The sequence below is a fragment of the Acanthopagrus latus genome, chromosome 22, assembly GCF_904848185.1.
Source record: "Acanthopagrus latus isolate v.2019 chromosome 22, fAcaLat1.1, whole genome shotgun sequence".
NCBI lineage: Eukaryota > Metazoa > Chordata > Actinopteri > Spariformes > Sparidae > Acanthopagrus > Acanthopagrus latus.
The window spans coordinates 631,121-659,051 of NC_051060.1; the positions used below are offsets into that span (position 1 = coordinate 631,121).

The following is a 27,931-nucleotide window of genomic DNA, read 5'->3' on the forward strand; positions in this document are numbered from 1 at the left end:
TTCTTCATTGGTCAATGAATCATTTGGTCTAGTCAATACTCAAATTTATTTAAATATAGGCTTTTCACACTATATTATTATTAGCCCTGCATTCCAAGGGCTATACACATTGCATAATCTCTAGAGAGCCTTGGAATAATGTAGCCCCTTTTCACACGTACAGGGGCTTGCAGTGGTATACATCCCCCTTGAACTTTTCCACATTTTATCACGTTAAAACCACAAACATAAATGTATCTTATTGGGATTTTATGTGACAGACCAACACAAAGTGGAGCATTATTGTGAAGTAGAAGGAAAATGATTTCAATGATCAATTTATTTTACAGATAAAAAAAACCCAGAAAAGTGTGATGTGCAAAAATATTTACAGTCAACACTTTGTCGAACCACCTTTAGCTGCAATGACAGCTGCAGGTCTTTTGGGGTATGCATCCCCACAGATGCTGCCACCACCATGTTTCACGGTGGAGATGGTGTGCTCAGGGTGATGTGCATTATTAGTTTCCTGCCACACATGGCATTTTGCATTTGGGCCAAAAACTTAAAGTTTGGTCTCATCTGACCAGAGCACCTTCCTCCACATGTTTGCTATGTCCCCCACATGCCTTTTGGCAAATCGCATCTCTTTCCATTTTCAGATGATGGACTGAACAGTGCTACATGAGATGATCAATGTTTGGGATATTTTTTCATATCCTAACCATGCTTTAAACTTCTCCACAACTATATCCCAGACCTGTCTGGTGTGTTCCCTGGGCTTCATGATGCTGTTCGTTCACTAATGTTCTCTGATAAAACTCTTCAGGTTTTTACAGAACAGCTGTATTCATACTGAGATTAGATCACACATAGGTGAACTCCATTTACTAATTAGGTGACTTCTGAAGGCAACTGGTTGATTTGGATTTTATTTAAGGGTATCGGAGTAAAGGGAGCTGAATACTTTTGCACGCCATACTTTTCACTTTTTGATTTTTTTGTAATTAAAAAAAGGTCAAACATGTATCATTGTTCTTCCACTCCACAATTATGTGCCACTTTGTGTGGATCTATCACATAAAATCCCAATTAAATACATTTACGTTTGTGGTTGTAATGTGACAAAATGTGGAAAAGTTCAAGGGGGATGAATAATTTTGCAAGACATTGTATTGATTAACCCAGGGTTAACCTAAACCCAGGACTTTACAATTCACACTGCACTTCTACTAGCCCTGGGCTAAAAGTCAGCTTGAACAGGGGTAGACCATCCATCCATCATCTGTACACATTATATGTACGCCGCTTAATCCTCTGCAGGGTCGCGGGGGGGCTGGAGCCTATCCCAGCTGACTTAGGGCGAAGGCAGGGGACACCCTGGACAGGTCGCCAGTCTATCGCAGGGCTACACATAGAGACGAACAACCACACTCTCATTCACACCTACGGACAATTTAGAATGATCAATTAACCTCAGTATGTTTTTGGACTGTGGGAGGAAGCCGGAGTACCCGGTGAAAAGCTGGACTTACGGTAAATAATGTCTGGTGCAGGAAGAAACGGTAAAAACGGGCTTTTGTCACGAAAGTGTCCGCAAGCAGCAAGTTTGTTTGCTGAGGAACGCCGGCAGTGATACAGACAGCGACAGAGATAGCGAGTTTTGTGAGTTGAGAGATTTGTGACATATAGCGTGTTTGGAGTGTATAGTTAGTGTATTATATAGTGTTTAGTGTAGTGTGTTTAGTGTGTAGTGAAGTCTTTTTTTTGTGTTGCGAGTCAAAACAAGGAGAAGACTGCTGAATGTGGAACAGGCAGGAATGAGCTGAAGAGCCCTGAGCCTGAGGCATTGCCTGCATTTTAATGTCAATAGTTATATATAAATTTGTACATTTCAAAAACTTTGCACAAATTTAGCAAACAACAATTTATATTTGCATTATAAACAAACACAATCTCATTTTGCCATCCATGAAAAAACTACCTAACCTCCCACTTTCCTATAGGAATACATGCTTCCTAAGGGCAATACACTAGTCATTTCAGATTCAGAACGTCTGTGAGAGTAAATGGGCTTGTATGCAGATATAGAAACACATTTTTCCCCAAGGAAGGCCTGACTAAAGTCTTTAAGTGAGACACACAGACCAGATAACCCCATTGTTGGTAAATTTAGGTTATGGCAGGTGTTGACTTTGCCAGAGTTTTTTGGAAGGTAGCCCTCCATCACTGGAATGACTAACCCTACCTTCATTTGTAAGTTCAAAGCTCCCATTTACAGCTGTCAAGTAGTAATTATAAAGCCACTGTATCCTGCTTGAGTCAAAAACATAGACTGTTAGAGGAATACAGAAGCAGGAACTTTACTTACTGCAAAACGTTTTAACCAGGTGCAAATGCTCATTCATTCGACTGAACTCTGGCGCAGTCCACAACTTGAAGGAACATTCATGTTCGTGTAAACTTGTATAGTTATTCCAATGAGGTGTTCAAGCAGAATAATTCTGTCAAAATAGTTGTTTTATAGCTAAAGTGGTTGCTAAATATTGAGACACAGCAGGCAGCCAGGCTAGTGTTGCAAGTATTTCACTGTGCTCATTGATCACAGCAACACTGCACTGTGTGAAGGAGCTTCTGAGTCTATCCACAATAACGACTCATACAGTGACTCATGGACATGTGGCAGAGTGAACCTGCTGGCTGCTACTAAAAAAACAACTGAATACCAGCTGAGTTTTTAAGTGGAAGAGAGTGCTGTACAAGTAGACTGGGAACTACATTTAACCAGGAACAAAAATTGACTGAAGTGACAGACTGACCACTGTTCTGCTCACACCACAACTGCTTGTTTTTTCGTATTACAGATAGTAGGCAATGCATTGAAGAAAAACCAAGTTCTGAAAAAATCTGATCTGATACCAATGAGGGTTGGGATGACATGGACTACAGCAACAACAAAAAAGGCTGCTTTACTGGCCATCTGTGTGGCAGCAGATTCCTCCACTACATGATTCACAATTACAGATTATTTGTCAGTTAAAGGGCCACAGTTACAACCCCTCATACAATTTCTGCTTCTTACTTACATTCACATTTAGTAGATGCATTTGTCCAAAGCGACTTACAGTAATTCATACAAACATTCATACACTAATGGCGGTGGCAGCCACACAAGGTGCTTACCAGCACATTAGGAGCAGTTTGGGGTTCAGTATTTTGCCCATTAGCTTAGGAATTCATTTGGTCATCTTTAACACTATAACCATACAAATCAGGATCTGACTGAAGTTATCAATTGAACCTTTGGCACTATTTAGATATGCACATCAACAATTATACACCAATAATTATGTAGAAATTGTGCGGATACATTTAAAAATCACCTCTTTGGTTAGAATTAAATACAGTCAGATTTATTTGAACTCAAAATCATGAGTAACGCATAATAGTCTGGAAGTTGACTAATGACCTGACTTACTGTCTGGCACTTTAACTGCCTTCTATGCCCTGTCCTTGAGATAACAAAGCTGCGTATGAAAAGCCATAAATACCAGACATAACTTCCATGTCAATCCCATCCACAGCCCCACCTTCAAGAGGAAGTCCCACATACACTTCTCGTGGTGCAACAGTGTAGAGAGGGAGCATGCCACCCCCCTCACAGATCTCACCCAATATTTTCTGCAAAACAGAACAGCTTTTAAGACGTTCATATTTCTAAATGATATTTTCAGACCTATATTGATTTGAAGAACACTGACCAACTTTTACTTCACTTTCTCAGTAGTAAACTTTTATTTTTAAAACACTAAAAAGGCTCGACACAACATGAAACTTGAGCGCGACCTAACAGGAAGGAGAGTAGAGTAATGGTGGACCTCCTTACCTGTGAGGTTGCACTTGGGGATCAATACTTTTTTCTGCCACGACTGCGGCGTGACGGAGATGCTACCACTAACATGAATTGTCCAAAAACTCTCTTTTTAGTAAACTGTTCTCAATGCTCTTGTTCATATGTAGGGACCCTGATGATACTATGAGCAAAGTTTCATGTTGTGTCGAGCCTTCTTAGTGTTTTAAAAATAGCGATTTTGCTAGCGTAAGAGTGTCCCTGTACTCTTTTGTCGTAATTATGCATTTACATGAAGGTTTGACTCATATACATTACCTACAAATAAAGCCTAGGTTGCTTTTTGGCGAGAGTTTCACTTTAACCCCCAATTTCCACTGGATACGTCTCCGCTGCGTTGCACCTCCGCCACGCCAGCGGAGCTGATACGTTTCACTTTAGTCAATGTGTCAGTCCCCACCAGGTCCGCTGCACTGCGTATCTGCTCCGTCCCAGCTCCGGCAGTCCAGAGTCCTCCGGAGCAGATATGCAGGACTTCTATTTCTGGCAGAAGCTGGAGCATGAAGCAGCAATTCAGCTGAATTTAGCACGGAGCAGACAGGAAGTCAAGCGGAAATAACAATCAACATCTGGTTACTTTTCAAAATAAAACACTCCATGTTGACACCAGCACACAAATCTCAAAAACTAGACAAACACAAGCTCTTCTGCTGATTCTTCGGTCAGGAACACTTTGTGTTGGTGTTTTTAATAACACAAACCTATAACTGTGGTCATGAATGATCATGTGATTATCGCGGGAACTCCTCAGCCTCGTGGCGGACAACCGGTGGGGATTACCAAAGGGCAGAGCAAAACCGGATTGGAGCCACAATGCAGTGCACCCGTATCCAGTGGAAACTGGGGGTAAGGCCTGTGTCTCAGAGCAGATTAGTGCAAATTATTGTGACAACAAATTACCATTTTATTACTTATCAATTCTTCTTATTCATTTATTCAATTAATTGTAAGATATCCAAGTGTCTAAGTGGCAAAAAAATGACAGACAACAGCACCCCATGTGATGACTTTAAAGTGCACTTTAAAGGAGCAAACACAAGAATCCAACGTATAAAGATAAAGGTTTACACAGAGGGAAACAAGCTGTATCTTTACTTGGACAAAAAGACCTGCAAACTCAACAGAAATAAAAAATGGATACAAGATATGAAACTACCATCAGGTAGGGGGGCCCGGAAGCATTCCAAAAGTTTCTTTTCACTGTGCTCTTTTAGAAACATTTTAGAAACATTAGAAACATTAGAAACATCAAAAAGATATCATGTTTTGATAAACACATATTTCGTAGCAGATGAGGCCACTTTGGGTTCTAGTAGGGATGTCCCGATCTGATCACGTGAGCAGAAATCAGGGCTGATCACTTGGTTTCAGACTCGATCGGAGTCAGAAGTTACATCCCGATCAGGGATCGTGTATGTATTATTTTTATATATATATATACACACACACACACACACACACACACACACACACACACACACACACACACACACACCGTTTTTTACAGCCCAATTTTATTTTATTTACGTCAGAGCACAATTTTTGGCAGAACGCAGATAAGTGCGTAACGTTAATCTGGCAACCCCGTGGATAAAATGTCTGCAGTGTGGAAATAACTTGAATTAGAAGGCAAAAGTAGTCCAACAGCAACATGTAACATCTACAATACGACCGTTTCGCGAGGGAAACAAAAGAGCTGCATTTAATACTACACATTTGATACGGCAAATAAAACACTCAAAGAATACAACGGGTTCACTCAAGGAATACAGGCAAAGACATCGAAGCAACAAACACTTGCGGATACTTTCGAAAGGACAGAGAAATATTCTTGGACAGCGACATGGCCAAAAATATTACAGAGAAGGTAATTAATTTCATCACTCTGGATAACCAGCTCATCTCCGTGGTAGAGGATCAGGGTTTTCTTCATCACCTGGAGTTTTTGAATCCCTGGTATGCCCTACCATCTCAGCATTACATTTCTTCCACATTCGAGTTACAACATGCTGGTATGCGCACTAGTTTCGTGGGTCTCATACAGGACAGCATGTAAAACAGGCAACTGAGGAGAAGCTGAAAGCATGTGAAATAGACAAGCAACACATCCACGTTATTTTACATGACAGGTTAAGGAATATGAAAAAAGCAGTGGATGATATGGAGGTACCAAGCGTGGGCTGCATCTCATACACTCAGACTCAGCTGGCCTGTGATTCAAACTAGTGACTTCCCATACCGCTGTAGCTTCAATTTGGGTGGCAGTGTTGTCTCTCAACACTCACAGCGAGCCAACTGAACACAATGACACTGCTTGCACTCAGGCGCTTAGTGATGACATGCCAAGTATGCACCAGCCAAATCTTCAGCCTTTATTGCCTTACAAAATGCACTTACTGTATGTCATCATGGGCTTTGAAGTACACAGACAGCAGGACATTAGCAGCACTTCTGTCTTTGGTCCGTTCATTCCATCAGTTCACTCCACCGCTCATGGTGTTATCGGCTGATTATACTCAGGAAAAAAGGCCTGCCTATTAACCACAAAACTGGTCTTCATCACACATGCTAAATCAGATTAAGGTTTAGACTCATCAGGGAGATAAATGCTACAAGAGGAAATATATGTAGTCAGATATCATTTATTATTATCATCATCATCATCATCATCATCATCATCATCATCATCTCAGTCTTTTTTGAGAACATTTCTCTCAAGGAAAAAGACATTATATTAAACAACTTTTTCAAAGTGACCCTCAACCAGCACAATTCCAAACTCAAAAATGTTGTGCTCAGAATATCTACTGGCGGTGGAGAAGTAGTTATTGATGCATCCCTGCTTCAGCTGGACCTCCGAATGCTTGGCTGAGGCAAAAACCCTTTGCCGGAAATGCTTCCCGCAGCTGTTAGGAGTATCATTCTCCACCTTGAGGCCAACCAAAAGACAAATAGCAGCCAAGTCACATGACTCCTCTGCTGCTGCGATGCCATTCACTCTCATTCCAGCCCACTCAAAACATTCAAGTCATATTTGTCTCGCTCTGTGAGCAGGCTCTTTTCACCATCATCAAGGTAATTGACTTGCATTACAGCCCTGCTTGATATCATTACACAACTTAAAGAACCAACAATCAACAAAGTTCCCTAAGCCTTCTGCAATTGGTAACACAGCTAACAATATACAGTCTCTATGAAAAGGGACCAGGAGTGACTTCTTCCTACATTACCTGTGTGATTTTTTTGATCACATAACAGGACAAATCTTTTAAGTCGAAGAATCTTGATCTATGAGGGGTATAGCCTTTATTTTATAATAATTACATTTAAAGTTTGTGGAATTGTTGGAAAGTGTATAGTGTATTTTTTCACCTCATAATTGAAGCTGGGCTACACCTGCACAGTCATACCAGTGGCAGTAAATAGTTTAAGCAGCATTTAAACCTGATTTTAAAAAGGGGCCTGAAAGTAGTATAAGCCCTGTATCATGCTCTATCACTGACTGATTATGTCAAGGTTTCTTCTGAGTGAAATGTGTGATAAATTCAACAAAGGACCAAGTGTATTAACAATAACAATTTGTTGTCACTTGGACTTTCTGGAATGTAATAGACCAAATAATAACAGCATTATAATATATGTTATATATCAAATTTTCAGTTGAATTGTATGATCCAATGTCAATGAGTAATCCTATAAAATAACTGTGATTTCTATATTGAAAAAAATTGAGGATTATTATTTTGGCGAAGTCGAGCAGTCCTCGTATTATGTCTGTAATATTGAAAATATACCTATCAGGTGAGATTACATGATATTTTGCTCCAAAACAAAGTGAACTTTAGTTACTGGCACTGATTAACAACCCCATATATTTTCCATTTTCAGATTGTATTTATTGAGGTGATTTGCATTGTGTAGCAGCCAAAGTCTTACATATTGCCAAACTTTGACACTCGACACTGTGAGATGCTCAATCATCCCTGCTCTATACTGCAGGTTTCATTTGTGCATGACTCTGTTCCCCCACACACCCATAGTTGGCCCATGTGTCTAGGTTCAGTGTGTGCAGGCTTTGATCATCTGTGCTGGTCCTTGCAGATGATGGGAGGGACAACACGGCACTAGTTCTCCTCAGACTGGCAACAACAGGTGTGGCTTGGAGGTTGCCAGTGCCGCCCAGGCTTGATACACTGCACTGACAGCAGCCTGCCCCACACAAGCCGTTTTTAGACACGGCAGCAAGCTGCCAATTTGCCCGTCCTTATGGCGGCTCGGTCCGTGGTTTTAGACAGAAGATGGCAAATTGGGGGTCTGTTTTGGTCCGCTGATTTGCTGCCTCGGAGGGTAAACTTATTTCCGGCTCGCCTGCTATCTAAATCGGAGGCGTCAATGTGCCAGCCCCTGCGTGAGCTGGGCGGAGGTGTCGATGACCTGCACTGTTGTGTGACCCACAACCAGGGAGTTTTTAAAAACCAGGAAACAGCTGATCACAGCAGTCAGTCTATCACTTCATCTGCAGACATGCAGATGCAGATGAACAACTGGACAGCCGCTGAGATCCGGGAGATGCTAGCATCACCTCAGTCTCTGTAGCTGTTTGGCTGTCCATTTGTTGTTTTAGTGGCAAGCTAGGAACGGTCGCTACTTTAAAATTAAAAGCCCTTCGCTAATAACCCAGTTCTAAACTCCAATGAGGTGGAATGTAAAGCTCTTATTTTAAAGACAAATTCGTTGTCACTGTTCACAGCCCAACTTCGAGTTTCACGTCACATCATGTTTACGCCTACCTCTTTTAGAAAAGGAGGACTATTAAGCCTCCGTTTCAGAAAGGCAGGCCGGCACATTGCTGCCCTTATCTTGGAGCAAATGTGCCACCGTTTCCAAAAAAGGGCTACAGAAACTGACACATGCAAACACACACACAAATTCCAAAGGAATACCAAAGTAGAGTGGCTCTGTAATGACATCTCTAACCAGGAGCGGAGGCAGGCCAGTGGGTTTGGGAGGCCAAAGGGCACCATTGAAGACTGGGAGGAAAAGGGTATGGGGGTTGGGGAAAAGAGTGAAGGGAGGAGAGGCAAAAGGGGTGGACTTAGTTAACTCAGGGTTATCCCAATACTGAGTGTTCCACCACTTCACTTTTTTAACATTTACATTTCAGGGCATTTATCAGAGGCTTTCGTGGAAAGCAACTTATAGTAATTCATACATTCATACACTCATGGTGATGGCTGCGATGCAATGTGTGAGCAGCACATCAGGAGCAGTTTGGGGTTCAGTATCTTGCCCAAGGATACCTCAACATGCAGACCAGGGGAATCGAACCAGCAACCGTCCAATAACAAGAAACTTGTTGCTCTACCCCTGAGCCACAGCCGGCACCATGGAACATGAAGAGGGGTTTATGTGGAACTGAGAACAAGGGAACACTGTAAAAACATTAAAAGCAAAAGGGAGAAGTGTAGACACTTGAGTCCTCATTAGTTGACTCCACTTTGACTTAACATGCTCCTCTCTTTAGAAACTTGTCTCTGCATAAAAAATGGGATGTCTTCGCACATTGTTGATGCTCCATATGCTTTACTTGTGTGTGTGTTTGCAGTGCTGTTGTGCAGTCTCCTGTGGACTGGAGGGAAAAAACATCCCCTTCAAAGTGTTGTGGTAGGAAAGGTTTGTTTTCTTCCCCCGGAGTGCAGGTGGTTATATGTGAGATGTGAACGGTTGCAAAACATCAGCAAATGTAGGGTCTAATTTAATAGACTGCAAGAATTTCATAGAGACCCACACAGGCAGTTGCCCTTGGCAAAGCTACACTAAACCACAACAAACAAAGGCTTTTTCAGCTGGGTGGACTCCGCTGTCCACCACGCCCTGACAATATGTTTTCAGAGTGAGACAGCAAGGGAGCAGGGGAGTATGGGGGCCTCAGTCCCACGCTGTTACTGATAGGATACTAGATCAAAGTCCTTTCCCATCATTAGTGAGGGCAAAAAACCTGAGAGAGATGAAAGACCATCAGCAGACTGTGGGAGAAATGATGAAGGACAGAGCAGTCCCTGTATGGCATTAACAAACAGCACTGGAGAAGACAAGCTTTCTTGAGACAAGTCAGAGGGGACGTGGGGTTAGAACCTGCCCACAGGATGAGCAGGGCAGTGATAAGACAGCAGCCTGCAATATCCATCCCACAGAAAACAAGCAGCTGGGAGGTTAACTCACAATATGTGTTCTAACACCAAAACAGCTCCATGGATGCACTGCAAAAGTATTCATATAATCATCTATGGGCTGAAGACACCGACACAAAATAGACTCAAAGGAATCCCTTCAAATCAATGTATCCACCAATGTAAGAAATTTAAAATATAGTGTTTAAAGCAAACTTAAGTTGCAGCAATCAATAGACTGATTATTTGGTTGGTTGTCAACTATCAAATTAACCGTGAATTCTATTAATAACAGTTTAATCATTTTGGAGTAATTTCAAAAGAAAATAAGTGAAAGTTCTCTGATTCCAGCTTCTTAAATATGAATATTTTCTGGTTTCTATCCTCCTCTTTGACAGGCTTTGGGAAACACAGATTGACACCCCCCCCACCCCCCTTTTTATTTATTTATTTATTTATTTATTTATTTTTTACCATTTTCTGACATTCTATAGACCAAACAAATAACTGACTGATTGAAAAACTAACCAATTGTTAATGAATGAATGAATGAATGAATGAATGAATGAATGAATGAATGAATGAATGAATGAATTGTTAGCTGTAACCCCAAAGCAAGCTGCACAAACACCAGAACACTAACATTTCCTCAACATCCCCCAAAACAATAAGCAGGGTGGGGGAAGACTTGTTATATTTATGGATCGTAGAGCAGGCCAGTTGTGCCGAGAGTGTGTCTGTTTTCCTTTTTGTTTCACCACCAAAGGCTCCTGTTTACTATGAGTTGTGATGAAGAGTGTTCTCTTGCAGCAGCAAACACAATTTGTTATTCAAACGTTACTATGGCTCAGAAGTAAGGTTATATCTATCAAAGAACCATGCCAAGTATGGAGTGAGCTGCTTTCACTAAAGTAATACTATTTAATTGGCCTTTGCACACCCCAACAATGTAAAACTAAGTAGAGGAGGTCAAATGTGAAAATACAAACTGAGGTGTTTCTCAGAGCAATGCACTCTGAGAGGAAGTGTTTGTGTCTCACACACATATCCTGCTGCAGAGGCCCCGGTCTGCAAGACTCTGAGGAGCACGGGGGCAAAAGATAACCACTGAACCATCTTCCTGTGCACTGTCACTCAGGGTTTACTGTCAAAAAGGGGCCTGTGTTGGAACAGTGGTGCTCATGTGAAAGTGCTGTGACATGTAGCACTAAGAAGACCAGGAGATTTGTGGATATACGAGAAAGCCAACAAGTAATTTAAGGGGATATTTGCAATTATAGTTCATATTTGATGCTTGTTTGTGAATGAAAACAGCGCAGGATTGCACTCAAAGTAACAAAATCAGAGATGGCAGATTTGGGTCTCTACACATAGCTCAATTGAACCACATACACTCTACTCAGATGTGTCGATCCCTGAGTACATCTGGGCTGCCATGATGACAGCTAGAGGAAGAAGCTACTGCTAATGTAAGTTGTTCAAAAACTTTCTTTTAAGTAAACTCTGTGTACACAAACAATGTTCTCAATGCTCATGTTCATGTGTAGAGACCCTGGTGATACTATGAGCAAAGTTTCATGTTATGTCGAGCCTTCTTACTGTTTTAAAAACAGTGATTTTGATGCTATTGTAAAAGTGCCCCGTGCACTCCCACTGAAAATGAGTTTGAGCCAAAAACAAAAATACGGTCAATCTTAAAAGTGCTTCTTTTGTCGTAATTATGCTTTTACACAAAGGTTTGAATCATATACAGTCACAAAACAAGCCTAGGTTGCATTTTGGACTTAGACTTGTCACATTCTCACACACACACACACACACACACACACACACACACTCATGTATGGTGCCAACCGTGGTCATCAGAAACAAATTTGAATATCTTGTTCAATGATATGTCGACATGCAGCTAGGGGATACAGGAATCAAACCAGAGACTTTCTGATTACTGGTCCACCAACTCTACCTCCTGACCTACAACCGCCCCAACCTAAGATGTTTTTAGTTTAAAAATTCAACTCATGGAAAAATAGGACTGTATTGTCAGCTTGGCCTTTAAGTGATGAACTATGCTGGAATTAACATTAACTTTCAACAATCATTGGTAAATCAGGTAGTCACTATTAGGAAAAGTGTCAGATTTGTTTTGGCCTAAAATGTCTATACAGATTAAAACCTCTTTTCAAGATACTGATAAGGGGCACATATTGTAAACCAAAGAGTAACATCTAATTGTTGCCCAGATTTAATGCATGCTTCTGGATAATGAGGCGCCATTTTGCTTCTGTGTTGTCAAACTGAATCTTAATACCTGCCGGTTTTTGCATTTAGTTTTATGTGAAAGTAAATCACACTGATAACACAAGTCCAACAACAGGAACTATGTAGGTTTTCTGTCAGCTCAAAACAATTGCATGTTAATAAGTCTGTTGTGAAAGCACATTTTCCTGTCTTCCAGAATAAAGGGCAACATAATCCTACTGGTCTGCTGCTTCTATTGACCAATAAATCACAAAAGTGAAACAAGGGTGGAAATGAACACTTAAAGCACAACACTGATCCCACTAACAATAGTGAAGTATCTCAAGAGCTCTGCTGCTGTCTTTCCAAACATGCCTGTTTAACACTCCAGCTCTTATGGTTCCAATTAGTTTAAATAGTAGTACATCCAAAGGGAGCCAGCAGATGAGCTCCACTATATTCCTTTAATTGATGGTTGTTCCACTATCCTAGTTCATAGCCTACTTTCTGCAAAGGAAACTTGAAAAACACTTAATTAGCATGAAAAGCTACTCTTTAATTATTCCACCGCATTTCGGTCTGATTTACAAGTGCCATTACCCAGGATGGGTATTCTGAGTTCATTAATTCAATTCAGTTGTCTATGAATATTGGTGATATTAAGGTTAATGTACCTTGAATTTAATTAAATGAGAAATGACATTACGTGGTTTCTGCAGGTTGCAACAAGTCAAATGAAAGACTTTTTAAGATCTTAAGACTTTTTGTTTTACTAAATTTAACACCTACACAAAGTACGAAAAAGTTAAGAAAAATGCAGTCTCAGAATTACTTTAAAAAATAGCCACATTTGTTGCCATTCACAGAGCATCTCATACAATGACTACTGCAATGATTGTGTGGGTGTACTTCAACAGTGGACATCAACTGTACCAAAGCAACGGTACGACTGATGTTTAGTGACAGCATTCAAAATCAAAAGCACCTCTGCTTTCAACGCCAGAGTTGAGCCGAAGATGGTTTGAATGTTGCGTTACTGCGAGATGGCAGAGGTGGCGCAGATTTCAGGTCGAGCAGAATTGGATGAACTTGGACTGGGAACTGGTGACAAAGGTGTACAAAAACATGCGATAGCGTTATTTCGCTGGAGACTTTTAGAAGCTAACGGTGTGTGACACCAGCGGTTCTTCAAATTCATTGTGAGGTACAGCTTTTAACCAACTGAATTCTGGTTGTTCAAACACTTTCCCATAGTTGTAGCAGATTCTGCAGTTGAAGTCTTTCCAGCACTGGCGAAGTGTACGGTGATAAATTCCGACCGGGCTGTTGGCAAAAATGCCACTTATGTTCCTGATAGTTCAGAAAGAAGTACAACACATGGAGCTATCAAAATAGGCAATGATGGAAGCGGCAAATGAATGTACATATTTAAGATCAACTAAATGTAATTTAAAACCTATACGCAAAATATAGATGTATTTAAAGGCCTAAAAAATTGAGATTGTCGAAACCCTGCATTAGCAGTTGCATTGAGTAATTCTTCATTTCTGCACGTGGCATGGGGAAGTTTCTGCATCTGTTGGTCTCTTTTCTCTAACAGTCATCACAGTTATTGCTGCCAAGCAATTGTAAGTAAACATAAACCTTTTAATGATAACAGTAATTTCACATACTTCTAACTATAATCAACAAATGTAGATTTAAAGGGTTTTAATTGCAGCTGGTCAGTCCTCAAAACAGCTATAATACAGAATGAGTGAAATTCACCTGCATTATTATATTTTGGATGCACCACATTGTCAACACTTGAGCAGCATGCAACAGGAGCATACCTGCTCAAGTGAGGGTTATTCTCTAGTCCCATTCACACTGTCTTTTCAGTGCAGGAATTATGCAGTAATACTCCACCTCTCCATCTACGTGAAAGTTACACATGCAGAGAGGGGGGACAGTTTTGTTGTCTCTCTGATTCGCCGGTGGTAGTATCAGAGCTGCAGCAGAGGCAAGCCAGTGTCTGTGTGAATGGATAAGCCGGATGTGGGGGAAGAGGTATGTCGATCTGATGGTGTTCAATGTCTGACAACCGAATAGAGACTTCAATCATCAAAGGTGGTAGTAGCTCAGTCGGTAGAGACTTGGCTTAGGGACCGGAGGGTTCAAGTCCAGCTACAGACCACAATATGGAAGTAGACTGGTAGCTGAAGAGGTGCCAGTTCACTTCCTGGGCCACTGCTGAGGTGCCCACCGAACCTCCATGTGCTCCCTGGGCGCTGACATGGCAGCCCATTGATCCTAGCTTGCAGTGTGTGTGTGTGTGTGTGTGTGTGTGTGTGTGTACTAACAATGTGCAGCAAGTGATGGATTAAATGCACGGTGTGTTTGCATGTCACATGTAAAAATATCTGACAAAATAAAGATTCATCTTCTTCTAAATAAAACACAAATGTCCCACACTTCTGCTCACAAAGCAACATTACAGGACCAACCAACAGTAATGTGGTAACTAGTAGTGTCTTTGTCAACTTATATGAAGAATGAAATTCCAGCAGTTATACGTGAAGTAGGGCTGTCAACGAATATTCTAAATTCGAATATATATTTGAATATTTAAAAAAAAAAACAAAACAAAACAAAAAAACGGAGATTTAATGGTGGAAAAAAATACATCAGTGGCTACTTTGCGAGTGGGCGCACGGCATGACAGGTCAGGGACAGGACACAGGAGTCGCACTTGCACAGTGTCAATCATTGCTAAAAGTTAAACGTGAAAAAACCATGGTAGATGTAGATGGCAGAGAGAAACATAATGGCAGAAAATTCAGAGCCCAACTCGGAAGCAGAGAGAGTGGTTTGGACTCCTGGCAACCTAAAAAGGCCCGTTTGGAAATACTTCGGATTTTGGTCAGTAGACGGCAAAAATGTGGAGCCTCAAGATAAAGTTATATGCAAGCTGTGTAAGCTACAGTTGGCTTACCATTCCACCACTAGCAACATGAGGGCATATCTCAAAAATTGCACCCAAATAAGCCCCAAACCCAAATTGACCCGTATTTTTCACCACCCACCACAAGGTCTTTGTCTGCAGCACGACAAGAGGTGTGACCGAAGAAATGTGCTTCATTCATATGCAAGGACATGAGGCTGATCAGTATCGTTGATGGCACGAGCTTCAGAGAGTTTTGTCAGTAACTGAATCAGAGGTACCGTATCCTGAAAATATGTATACAAGTAGTTATGTCTTGTTGTATTAGTTTGTTGTCCTGTTATTGACATGTGCAAATATAGATATTCGAATGGTTCAAACCTATGTGTTTTTTCAGAACGAATATTCGAACGTTATTTTGGAGCAATTTCAACAGCCCTAACATCATGAAGTGTCTGTCTATGACACATCTCTGCCCGAAAACAACTCATATTATGCTGGCAGCAGAGCCAGGCAGCTCCAACAGTCAAAAGGCGTGATTATGTGATGCAATTCAGAGCAAAAAACTTTAACTCACCATGTCTTTTTCTCCTTCCACTATCATGTTGTTACAGTTACTGTCTTTAGCAACTTGTGTTGAAAAAAATTACAGCGAAGGTAAGCCTTCCTGAACAAGATTTTAGTGAACTTTCCCCCAGAAAACAGCATCCCTCCCCACGAATGTCATTTTCTTCAGCAGCCTTTACAGTCGAGAAATGGGATCAAAAGTCTGACTTTGACCTAAAGTGTGCTGACTAAAGCTTTGGACAGTTTTGAGGAATTACACCAAAGGTCTGTGCAGCTTGTTACGCAGGATGTGTCAGTTTAGGGAAGCTGGCAAGAAAAAGACATCAGAGAGAAAACCTTGTGCACAGGTCATGGGCACAGGGATGGGGGAGGGGGCAACAATACAAAGTCTCAGTGTAGGATGTGGTTCTTACTCCTGCTCATTACTCTTGATGCATGAAACAAAGAGACAATAATAAGGTAAGCTATAATAATACATTTGACCGCAGATTGTGAGATCCACTTGTGAGATGCACTTAAAGGCATTTGCACTTGAAGGCCATCAAAGAGGAACTGAATCTCATCTGCATTGTGTTGCCGCCTGAAGACACTTTCACCTAAGCTGCACAGTGTGGCACTTTATTCGAGCAAGTTCACTCTGACATTTTACAGGAACTTTTAACTGGTTATGAAACAGTCTCAGCTCAATACTGATGCCTCAATATGACCTACAACATTAGAGAATGAGACCCTCAGAGAATTAACTTAATTATTAGTAGATATATTATCTTATTCGCCATGCATCCTGCAAACAGCTGTATTTAAAAGAAGAAGTTCGAGCTTTTCACCCACAGGCAGTGGTGATGCTCATCCCACTTATGTCCACAGGGGCTGCCAGAATCAGCACAAAGTGAAAGTTCCTTGGTGCCTTTAAAGTCTAAATGAATATGTTTAATCTGTTGCACAAGTTGGAGTGACTACTGAGGATCTATAAATTGTAGACTACACAGGCTCTGACAAATCAGGCCACAGCAGCAAGATTATCATATTATCACTCAAGCTTAGCCCTTGGTGGCACCAGAGCACTTAAAAAATCCTGGGATGTTTTTAGTTATGATAACTGAATAAAATTACCACCTCAATGTCATTAAATCAGACCTTCCAATTGTTCAACTAAGAGTCTGAACATCTTAGACAGACAAATAATGAGAAGTACTGCCACATTTAAACGCAAGTGAAAAAAAGCCATAAATGAAACAATGTGCCAACAATTGAAATGGAACTCTCACAGCCTGCTGCGCAGCGTTACCTGTCACTTTTCATTTCAGCATCCATGATAACAGATTAGACCGTTCACACTGTGTCATGTGATCTTGAGATTCAGAGTCTCGCCTATTTTGACCGCAGGCAAAAATAAAACTGAAAATAACCTGTGGGCAGTCATATGGACATCATACCAGCAGTTCACTATAACTTTTATGTCTGTATCTGTAGAATATGTCACAGACATGAAGAGATACACAACACAACAGGTGAGGGGCAGTTTCTTTCCTGTGCACTCTCTTTCACTTTCACTTCATCTCCCTTGGTCCCTCTCGTTCCCCCTCCAACTTTCTTGCTCTTTCAGCAGGGCAAAGGATATCACGTCATCACATTTATCGCTAATTATCAAAGTCAAGCTCCTGAAGAAGTACAGACTTTGCGGCTGCAGCAGGATGTTTCAGAATGCTTAGTGTGTCTGTATGTTAGTTTGTTCATATGTGTTGTTACATTTACCACCATGAAGCTAATGGCTAACAGCTAGCGAAAGCTGTTTTGTCTCCAAAACAGTCTCCAAACTCTTGGACACTGTTAGCATCGTCTCTGTCTCCAGTCTGCACGTTTCCAGACTATTTAATGTGACAACCAAGCGCCATCGTAATATCATTAACATTAAACTCGCTTCAAACTCCACTGCATAATGGACCGAAGCGGAGCTAACTAGTTAGCCGATTTCCAGCTGACTTCACCATACTCGTAGGCAACTATAAATACTATTAAACCGCGGCGACGCTTTTCAGTGGCTCGGGTGCAGTTGCTGGGTCCGGTATGGTTGGGACTGATCCTTTTAAAAGGGTCAGTGTCGAGGCAAAGCCAGCTTTGTACTGACCCTCGTTACTGAAGCAGTCTGATGTGAAGTGATTAGCACACACACACACAAGCTAACACGAAACATAGCCGGCACGTTGTCTTAAAATATGAAATGCAACCAGTGTCTCTTCTGTTGTTCTGTAGCTGGGACAAAATATAGGCACTTAAGTTGATTTTTACAACCAACAACAGAGCTATTTGCATGTCTAGCTTTGAGCGACGACATTGTGAAATACTGCTGTCTCACTGCTGGACACACCGAACTTCACCTCAGGGATGAACGCCCCCCTCTCAGATATCTCCTATCACTGCGCAGAGGAGGTAGGCCTATGATAATGAAAGGAGCAGATTCTGAACAGCCTGTAGGAGCACCGTGTTACCAGTGGGTGGGCTGCAGAGACCATGCAGGAATCGCTTGTTTTCCTCATTCTGGGAGTTGGCAGGCTCAGGGAGGACCAGCTTATAAATGTAGAGTCCAGATAAAACGTGTTTTTTTATGATATGGGGCCTTTAAATATAAATGTGTACAGTGGGACCCCGCGACCCTGCAGAGGATTAAGCGGCGTACATAGAATATGTACAGATGATGGATGGATGGATGGGTGTACAGTGGGAATGCCATGGCTTAGTGATTAGTGATGATTACTGATAAAGATAACTTTCTATTAATTGATAATAGTTTTTAATCTATGTTGGCAAACTGTATAGTACAAAATTAACATTTCTTACTGATTTATTTTGTTAAAATCAAATCGACCAAAATTAAATCACAATCTTGAACTTTGAATTAAAAAATGGAATCGTCGATGCTGCCACGCCTCCATGTCATGTCCGGTCGGCTTGCCAAGCGGAAAAAAAACACACGTGTCTAAGTGCTGCAAATCAACCTCCTCCAACTTGGCTACTAGTTAAGCCAGTAGCTATTAGCTACAACCAGCCAAACAATAGAATAGTGTTACACCATTCCTATTCGACACCCGAACCGTGGTCGGGAAGCACAGGGGAGATGACTTCCTCCAGGGCCAAAGTTTATGTTTTCGGGGTGAACACCCTTTCACGTGTTAAGCTGGTCGGGAAATAATACTAGGGAGCTTTGCAGTATCTAGCCATCACCTTTATTCACAGCCAAACTGCGGCCTATTTTGTACACTTTATTGCCGTCGCTACTACTGCAACTCCTTTCACCTCTCCTTCCTCTCCCATTCATTTACTGTCTACGCGTACTCACGCTCCCTCACTATCGCTTGCCCACTCACACCTTACGCACACACACCTCACGCACTGCCCTATTCCTAAAAGGGGCTATGCCACTCTTACAACAATGGCAACTGCAGATACAGAAGACCAATGACAGAACTTGAACCCCCTCCTCTTTCACTGAAGTCGCCCATGTGGAAGTATTTTGGATTTCCAGTGAGTTATGTTGACAACGTTCGCGTTGTCAACAAACACAACACAGTTTGCAAACTCTGCAGAAACTAGACAGGTTATTTTGTTTAAGTTTCCGATTGACTGAAGATTTAAGTTATCATTACACTATGTTGTTAATAAATGTTTTAAATTTGAATTTATGTAGTGTGGTACATTGCGAACAAAGGTCAGATATTATATTGCATAAAAGTCTAGTCTAAAAATGGCATAGCAACCTGTGCTTTAAAAAAATGACTGTAAAAATCGAGAATCAGATCGAACTGTAACCTTAAAAATGTAATTGAATCAAGGATTTTGGAGAATCGTGACACTCCTATCTAATACTGTACTGGTATGGTATTGGGAAAAGGGAAACATGGGAACAAAGTATTGGCTGCAATGATTGATTGATTTGCTGTCAACTATTAATTTAATTACCAACTATTTTAAAAATATTTTAATCAGTCTGAGTAATTTCTTAAGAAAAAATGTCAAAATTCTTTGATTCCAGCATCTTAAATGTTTTTTCTGGTTTCTTTCCTCCTCTGAGACAGTAAACTAAATATATCATTAGGTCGTGGAAAAAACAAGTAATCTGTGGACGTCAATTTATAGCCGAAACAACTAATCGATAATTAAGAAAATAATTGACAGATAAATCAACGATTAAATAATATCTGTGTAAAGCTGAGCTTATCAAAAAAGATGTAGTCAAAATTGGGAATTATCACCCAAGTCTGGAGCTTTCAAGAGTCATTTTTCTGTGCCTAGTTTAGCCCAATGTTTTGGTTTCACAACCAACAGATGTACTGCATTTTCTTTTTCTCAGCTCTCCTCATCCCGGCAGGGATTCTGCAGGTTTGAACAAGTTAAATTTAAGACTTTTAAAGACCGTTTTAAACAAAAAATGTAAGACCTTCACAACGTACAAAAAAATAAGGAAAAATGCTGCCCCAGAATTGATTTTAAAAATATCGACATGTATTGCCATTCACACAGCAACTCAAACACTCACTCAAAAAGTGAGTGTGTGTCAGGGTTATCACAGTTTTTACATTTTCGTTATCCTAACTGTGAATCTCACCTACATATTTCCCAAAACAAAAAAATAAAAATAAAAAAGGCGATCATGGAAGCAGTAAATGAATGTACATATTAAGACCAACTAAATGAAATTTAAGACCTATATGCAAAATATGGATGGATTTAGACTTTTTAAGACTCCACGGAAACGCTGCCCTGTTACCAGCAGCAGGCAGATGTGTTCAGGAAACACGCTATAAAAAACAACCCTCAACTACCTGCTCAGCACCAACTAACATGGACAGAATACGTTAGTGAGCAATTTTTCAGGTGGCCAGAAACACAGAACCAAATGAATGCTTATGCAGCGTCTGCCGGATGTGTCAACAGGCTATTACAAAGTTATAATTTGTCTAGGTTGCAGTTTCGTCAACTTGTTGAGAAATTTTGCCTCCAAGTTGCCGCAACGGTTACATTAATGCATCTTTATTGTGCCAGAGTGCAGCATATAAGAAAACCTCAAGTGATCTCTGTGCCACAAGATCATTTGAGGTAGAGAAATTGTGCAAAGCTGTTTAAAAAGTGGCATACCCTACAAAATGCAATCTGCAATATTAACAAATACTGAGAAGTGACAGTTAGAGGTCTCTGGACTATGCGCTGTCAACCTTGATGCATATAATTTAACCCTTGAACTGGAGAGGACCATGAGCAGCATGTGTAATGGAGGACTCCATTTAAAGGAGAGAAGCCAGGAGAGCTCGACAGGGGGAGGGGGCTCCAATAAGAGCCTCTCTTCCTGACAGCCACACACTGGAGTGGGGGAGGGTTAAAATACACCAAACCCTCTTCCTGAGTCTGTAGCAATGGCCATAATGTGATGGATCCCTAACTTGCAAATACTTAATTCCTATTTGGAATTACATGTCTTACTCTGACACTTATACACCCTGAATAGAATATACACTGTATAATGACCTAAATGGACAGGTCAGTGAGCAGAGCGCTGCCTGAAAGAGCAGGTATCAAGTTATATCTACATCATTCTGTGTAGGCAGCCTCTTAAAGAGAATCTGTAGTGACATACAGAGAGCGAGAAAGGTAAACCAATACCATTTCCTGAGTTAAAAACTTACTCTGCACTGTTGATTGAAACAACAAGCATTTGTTCTCCATCCAAACACACTCATATGCACTATTTATCCCTGTAATAGGAGAAGGAAATGACACATCCCCACCCTTTGCTCTGATTGGTGATACGTTGTTGTGCAAACTGCAAATGATAAATCAGCAAACAGGTTTTTCAGGAAAGACGATTTAAATGTTGGCACAGCCCTCGCAACAACATGCCACAACCTCAGCTTGTTGTAAAAGTTCTTAAACATGAATGTTATGCCTACTTATTAATTGTCTGAAAGCAAATAGAACAATTCCTCACTTCAATCAACAAGCATCAAGGTAACTCTGCAGTCACTTAACTGTGATGACAGTTTGCCTGTTAATATATGACATCCAAACAAAGCAGTTAGCAGCCTGCTGTTCTACAACACACAATACCCACCAAAATCCTGATTAAGTGCTCATCATACAGGCTCTAAGCATTTGTTGCTGAGTCTCCAAAGAGTAGCAAATCAGCAAGGCCTCCTAGCAACATATTTGCCTGGCTACAGGCACACATGGTTTCAGTTAGGGGTCTGCACCTATAAACAGTTGGCCATGGCAGCTTATTGGTCAGGAAGTGCAATGTTGACTACAAGTCAAGACAGGCACAAGCTGCTAATGAATGATATACACTCTTGCAGTCTAGCTATGACAACACAGTTTTGTAGGTGTGTAAAGGCTGACAGAGTAGTGATTCTAAGCTCTCCAAAGTTTTGAATAAGCTTTCCACGCAATCAAAGTAAGATGTGTGGTTTACAAAAACAGTCAGGTAGTTTGTACTTTGAATGTGTGACTAACTTTTATATTGCAAAGTTAATTTAAATTTAAAAAGCAATTAAATTTATCAGCTGCCAGTTTTGAGATAAAACACTAATTGCACACAGGCTGATTACCTGCCAAACTGGCTGGTAGTGCTGACACACTTTCCAGCCACCGCCAACATTTTGCTTCATTTGGTGTTGTTGATCAACATTGTTGATATGAAGACCAGCCTAAATGATCAATATGGAGAAACACACTCTCAACACACCCAGAGAGGGTTTTAACTGTGCCAAGATCACCAAAAATGTCCAAATGCTACTATGAAGTGAGAAAAGCTTTATAAAACATTCTAAACATTTCTTAAACTAAATTACATGCCTCTTGTTTATATACTGTTTTGAGCATTGGTCCATCTAAATCATTACTTCATGAAAGATGATTTGAAGTGCATGAAGTTCATCTAGTAAATGGGGTTACAATGGTATGAGATTTCGACAGTACAATAAAAATAAAAAAATAAAAAAATCACAGAATCATGGTATTATACAATTATTATAATTAGAATATCAACAATCATTATAACAGTGACCCTTAACCAAATGTAAAAAGATCTTTCTAATATCACTAACATCTTAATTTTGATATTGTAGATAAGCAAATGTATACTGTGTCACGTATACTATACCCAAGAGATTCTTGATTTTTGGTGTCAATAACCATGTTGGGAAGTGAAAAATTTGGATATCGATCACTCAAACCCTTCTGACAAAGACATGTAACACAGGCAGGACAATTTAACTTTAAACAATAAACTTTATTGTCTAAAATGATGACAGTGCTGTGAATTCATCAGCACATATTGGACAACATATACACGGATACAATACATCTGTGACAGGCCAATATTGGCCTGTGGTATAAGATGACTGATAAATCAGTTGGGTGTGATAATCAAGATTTTTCATATATTCGTATATCTTGAAAACTGAATATCACTGAAACTCCAGGGCTCCAGACCGTGACCAAATGATTGCATTTTCCAACCAAACTTTAAGACAGCGCATGCAACCGGTGAATTTGCCTGTGTTTTTTTTGTTGTTGTTGGTTTTTTTTTTACAATGGTATGCAGAAGGGGCTAATCAAAGAATTTGGAATCTGGAATCCCAGGTGGCAGGCCAATGTGTGTGAGAGGGGGAGTGAATGGGGAATTGCACTGTAAGGGGCTAATGTGTGGAGGGGGAGGGTCCTAGAGTTGTTCCGAGCATGGAAGGGGAAGGTTTCACTATCAGCGAACAATGGCAAAACGAACTCTTGACGTTCCCTGATAAGCTTAGTAGTGTGCCAGAGGCAAAGCCTAACTCAGGGGATGAGTTCGATTCTGAAGACAAAAGTGTGGCGCAAAAGGGCAGAAAATGCTGTTTTCGTGAAGAATGGCTGCATAAATTTTACTGGTTAAGGTATATCAGAGAAACGAATTCCATGAACAGGAAATTTTGCAGTCGATACCCGCAACATGTGGGGAACACTAAATTGCAGGTAATGCTGGCATTACACAGTCAAAACATGATACACTGGTCAAACACAGTGCTAGTTTCAGGTATAAAATATGCTGTGATTATGATCTTCTTTGAACACACAGGTTTTTAAACTCACGTTTTCCAGTTACCTGACTCTTGTCTTACAAACATGCAGCATTGAAAAAACTAGGTCAACCGTGCAACCTTTCCTTTCCTTCCAATTCTGGCACCTTTAGATGCTTCACAAGAATAAATACCACAGGTGAGAAAATGACGACAGAACTGATTATCTCAAATCTTAACTAGACCAAGAACACAGCAACACAACAACAACCGAGCTGTCATTTAGGCTGGCACAGGCTCAGACCCACCCCCCTTATAAGTTTCCATCACAACAGCCACAAACCAGGGCCATCTGATCCATGAGGGACAGAGTCAGAAAGTTATCGAACAGGTTATGTGACTCACTCATCACCTGATTTTTAAAAGGAAAGCAAACACACAGTCTGGTGTTTTTATGTGTCTCATTTAGTTTAACTTGGCTGCAATTGTGCAACACCTAGTCTAAGTAAAGTCAAGTAAAGAGCACAGAGTCTCAATCTGCATCAGCTTACAATGAAAACAGGATACATATAGTGACGTTTACGACAAGACGTTCATTTATACGTATTTAAATTAGGCGATAGAGATTCTCAACTGAGCCAAACTGCCCAGCCAGCTAACCTGGGTAATCCAAGTGTCAATGTTACACAGAAAACAGTTTGATTGTCGTAGAAAAGAGATAAACGTTTCTTTTATGCTTAATTTGGAGGCTTGTAACATATAAAATACTTAGTGTCTGACGCTAAGTGAAGCTACAGTTTTATGATTTAACGTTTCCAGGACTAGTCCTGCGATGTTTCAAAGGAGAGCTCAATGGAAAAAGTAGCCTAACATGGGCTACAAAACATGTAGCGTCAGCCAGCGTTATGCTAAAATAAAAAGACCAAAAATGTATATTTCCAGTTATTAATAGAATAGCGGACGTAGGGTAGAAGTTAACAAATGTGTTGTAAAATTCAGACAATTTTGCCAACTCGGCCGACACGGGAACAGCCTCCAAACACTTCAGGGGAGCTAGCTCAGCTAACTGCTTGCTGTGGACAAAAACTTTTTCCACATCTGAAAAGTGTTTCTCTCCATTTTCTTTCAAACAGAGTGGCACGAAATATAACAACGCTTATCGCACAAGACGCTTTCATTTCACAGCTACGCTAATAAAACGACATTCTTCTGGCTGCTGCTCACTGGCTAAAGCCTAGTTCACTTTCTGTAACTTACCTTTCCGTCTCCGCTGCCACCGCCGCCGCTCCCCGGGCCGCCTTCAACACCCGAGACCGCCGCCGGACCTCCAGAGGGCCGCGGAGCTCGGAGAGGAGATGCCGAGAGGGGTCCAGCTACTACCAGGGAGAGGAAGAGCCAATTGCACCGAGGCCCCGGGCCTTGTGTGTCCTCGAAATAGCGTCCGGGGAGGGATAAAGAGCCTCAGCCCTGCGCCGTTTGACAGAGACTCGGGAATACCTTTTTGACAGCTCCTCTTCTTCAGCCCCCCCCTCCCCTCGACAGCCCTTCACTTTTCTCTTTTTCCTCACTTCCAGCAGATACGAATCAAAATACTGTCACAGAATATGGCGGCTGCATAAGAAAGCTACTATCGCGAGAGGAAGAGTTGTGTTTCTTTTTTTCAGTTTCCAAAGTTGTGCTGAGGGAGGGAGGAGAAAGTTGTGATTGCAAAATGAGCTGAGTGGCCTGCTGCTGCTGTTGCTGCTGCAGGAGATGCAAACAAAGGGGAAAAACATGAGTCAGTTCATTTTTAAGTTTCCTGGAATTAAAACAATGTGAGAGAAGTGGAACAGCCAGAGAAAAGGTTGGGCAAACATCTGCATTGGTCTGACTGTACATATCAAATGCAATAGTGACAAGAATGTCCACGATAGACTTTATTGTTGTCATTGTATGTTGCCTCTCTTTATATCGAGGTTAGAGTCCAGAGGTCAGCTACAGAGCAGCACCCTGATCACATGTGTTGTACTGCTGAAGGACACCTCAGCAGGAGAGTGGACCTCCGGTACTGGACTGATCCAGCATTATGATCTGTGATAATAAATGAATGATCATCACAGTACATTCTTGCAGCTGCCAGATTTTCCTACCACATTCAGTCACAGTTTCATGAATTAATAGTAAATTATGTTGCAATTGATGGTAGAGTATTAATCTATCTCTGCAGGAGCTGAAAATTGTCTCCCTAAATATTTGTAAACATTATTTATGGCCAAAGAAAAATTTATGTTTCTAAAGAATGTAATCTCTTTCCCTTTCTTTTTATTTATCGTCTTTTTTCACACCATCACAGACGAGCCAGTGTGGGTGGTACATGTCTTATCAGTGAAAATCACAAAGTAGGGCTGGACAGACAACAGCTTCTCCTTATCAGTTGACACCTTGTTTTGCTATATTTGGCCAAATAACATTTTGATGTAGGGTATGAACACTTCTCTGCCCACTGGAAACAATCCATTTCATATGTACGTGTGACATATAATGCTTATTTACAGCAGTACATTAGTGCTCTGTCCACAGCAAGTTTAACACATAATGTAGAGCTCCTGCCTCTGTCGTACTTTTGGTGTAAAACATGAGCATATTGCATATTATATTGCATACTTAAGTACGTTTTTTTGTCTTCTCCCGAAAAATGTAATGTTACACATCTGTAACTGAGCTCTCAACTACTGATCCTGTTGGCTCGAACTGCAAGTGACAGAATGTAAGTGAGACTCTTCATGGCTTGTTCTTCTGAAATCTCTCATTTTTCAACAGTTTTTGTTAAAAGGCAGCCAGAGATGAGCCAATACTGATGCCTCCAGGAGCCTGAAAACAAAGTGTAGAGAAAGGTCTGGTAAAACAAGAAGTACAAGTGATAAGATGCTTTTGTTTGAGTTTAAACTTTTTAAAGGCACACTATGCAAGATTTGTCAGCCTCTGTTAGTAAACAGTATTACTGTATTACTATATTAGTTTTTTGTTAAGTCTCATTCCCAGGCCATCAAATAACAGTGCATTGGGCTGGTGAGCCAACAACCCACTGCATCTGAATTTGACAACCTGGGAATGAGATTCAATATCAGCTATCTTTACTGATGGCCAGAACTGCCTAAACACAGTGTAAATAGAAAGTAAGAAAATACAGGTAGTGGGCAGGGTCTCTGCAGATCAGACAATGCCACACACTTCTAGTGGGTCATAAGTGTTGATTAGAAGGATTTATACATGATTATACATGATTTTTTCATGTCATGCACATAGAGTGCCAAACTGTCATGGGTTTACGATTACTAAAATACAGTACAGTTGCAGCCGTCAAACAATTTATTACATTTAATTTCATTTCAAAATTTCTTATTATTTTGCAGCTCAGCCTTATACACAATATTCTGCCTTTTCTCCCATGCATGACAACTAAAAAGATTCCCTTCCCGAAGCAGGGTTCTAGTTTTTCATAATCATCCAACTAAAAGATATCAGCATAATGGTTAGTAAAATGTACATCTCTTAAATCTTCATAGACAAGACAGCAAAACACAAGATTAAACTTATTCTTAATTTAACCTAGTTTACACAACAAACAAAGTCTGTCCTCTGGAACCTGCCCATCTCCAAGGCTAATGTCATGTTCCTGAACATAAGTGTGCACATACAGATACAGTATGTGCTGTTTGTTTAAATGTGGTTTAGATGTGGCAATCTGATATTCAGTATTGCATTGGTCTGATATTGGTCAAAATCAGAGGATCAGGTATCTGAGAGAGGAAAAGGTATCATCCAATCGAACTACATGCGACTTGCCATAAAGAGAGCAGTGTGTGTCATGTGACTAGCAGGAGGAGCTTGGCTGTGTCCAAAATCACTCACTACTCCCTACATAGTGCACTACATAGTGACTAAGCCATTTTGTAGTGCTGTCCGAATGTCTAGTGGGAAATATCATACCCTATATAATGCACTCAAAGTATCCCACAGTGCATCGCGAAAAGTAGTGTATGGTCACTTACCAAGCAATATTTACCATTATGCATTGCGCTGCGGACGAATGCATGGAGGTTTCGTCATTAACGGA

At 40.8% G+C, this 27,931-nt stretch overlaps 1 protein-coding gene across 5 annotated transcripts in view; it reads right to left on the minus strand.

Annotated features, from left to right (window-relative positions):
- tab2 (TGF-beta activated kinase 1 (MAP3K7) binding protein 2) overlaps positions 1-25,436 on the minus strand; it is a 60,597-nt gene extending 35,161 nt beyond the window's left edge. The window contains exon 1 of one of the 5 annotated variants that reach the window (XM_037086055.1): positions 25,093-25,436. The gene's annotated coding sequence lies outside the window, so the exon portion shown is untranslated. The remainder of the gene's footprint in view (positions 1-25,092) is intronic. The other 4 variants (XM_037086054.1, XM_037086058.1, XM_037086057.1 and 1 more) reach the window with 4 other exon arrangements.
- Between the last annotated feature and the right edge of the window lie 2,495 nt (positions 25,437-27,931).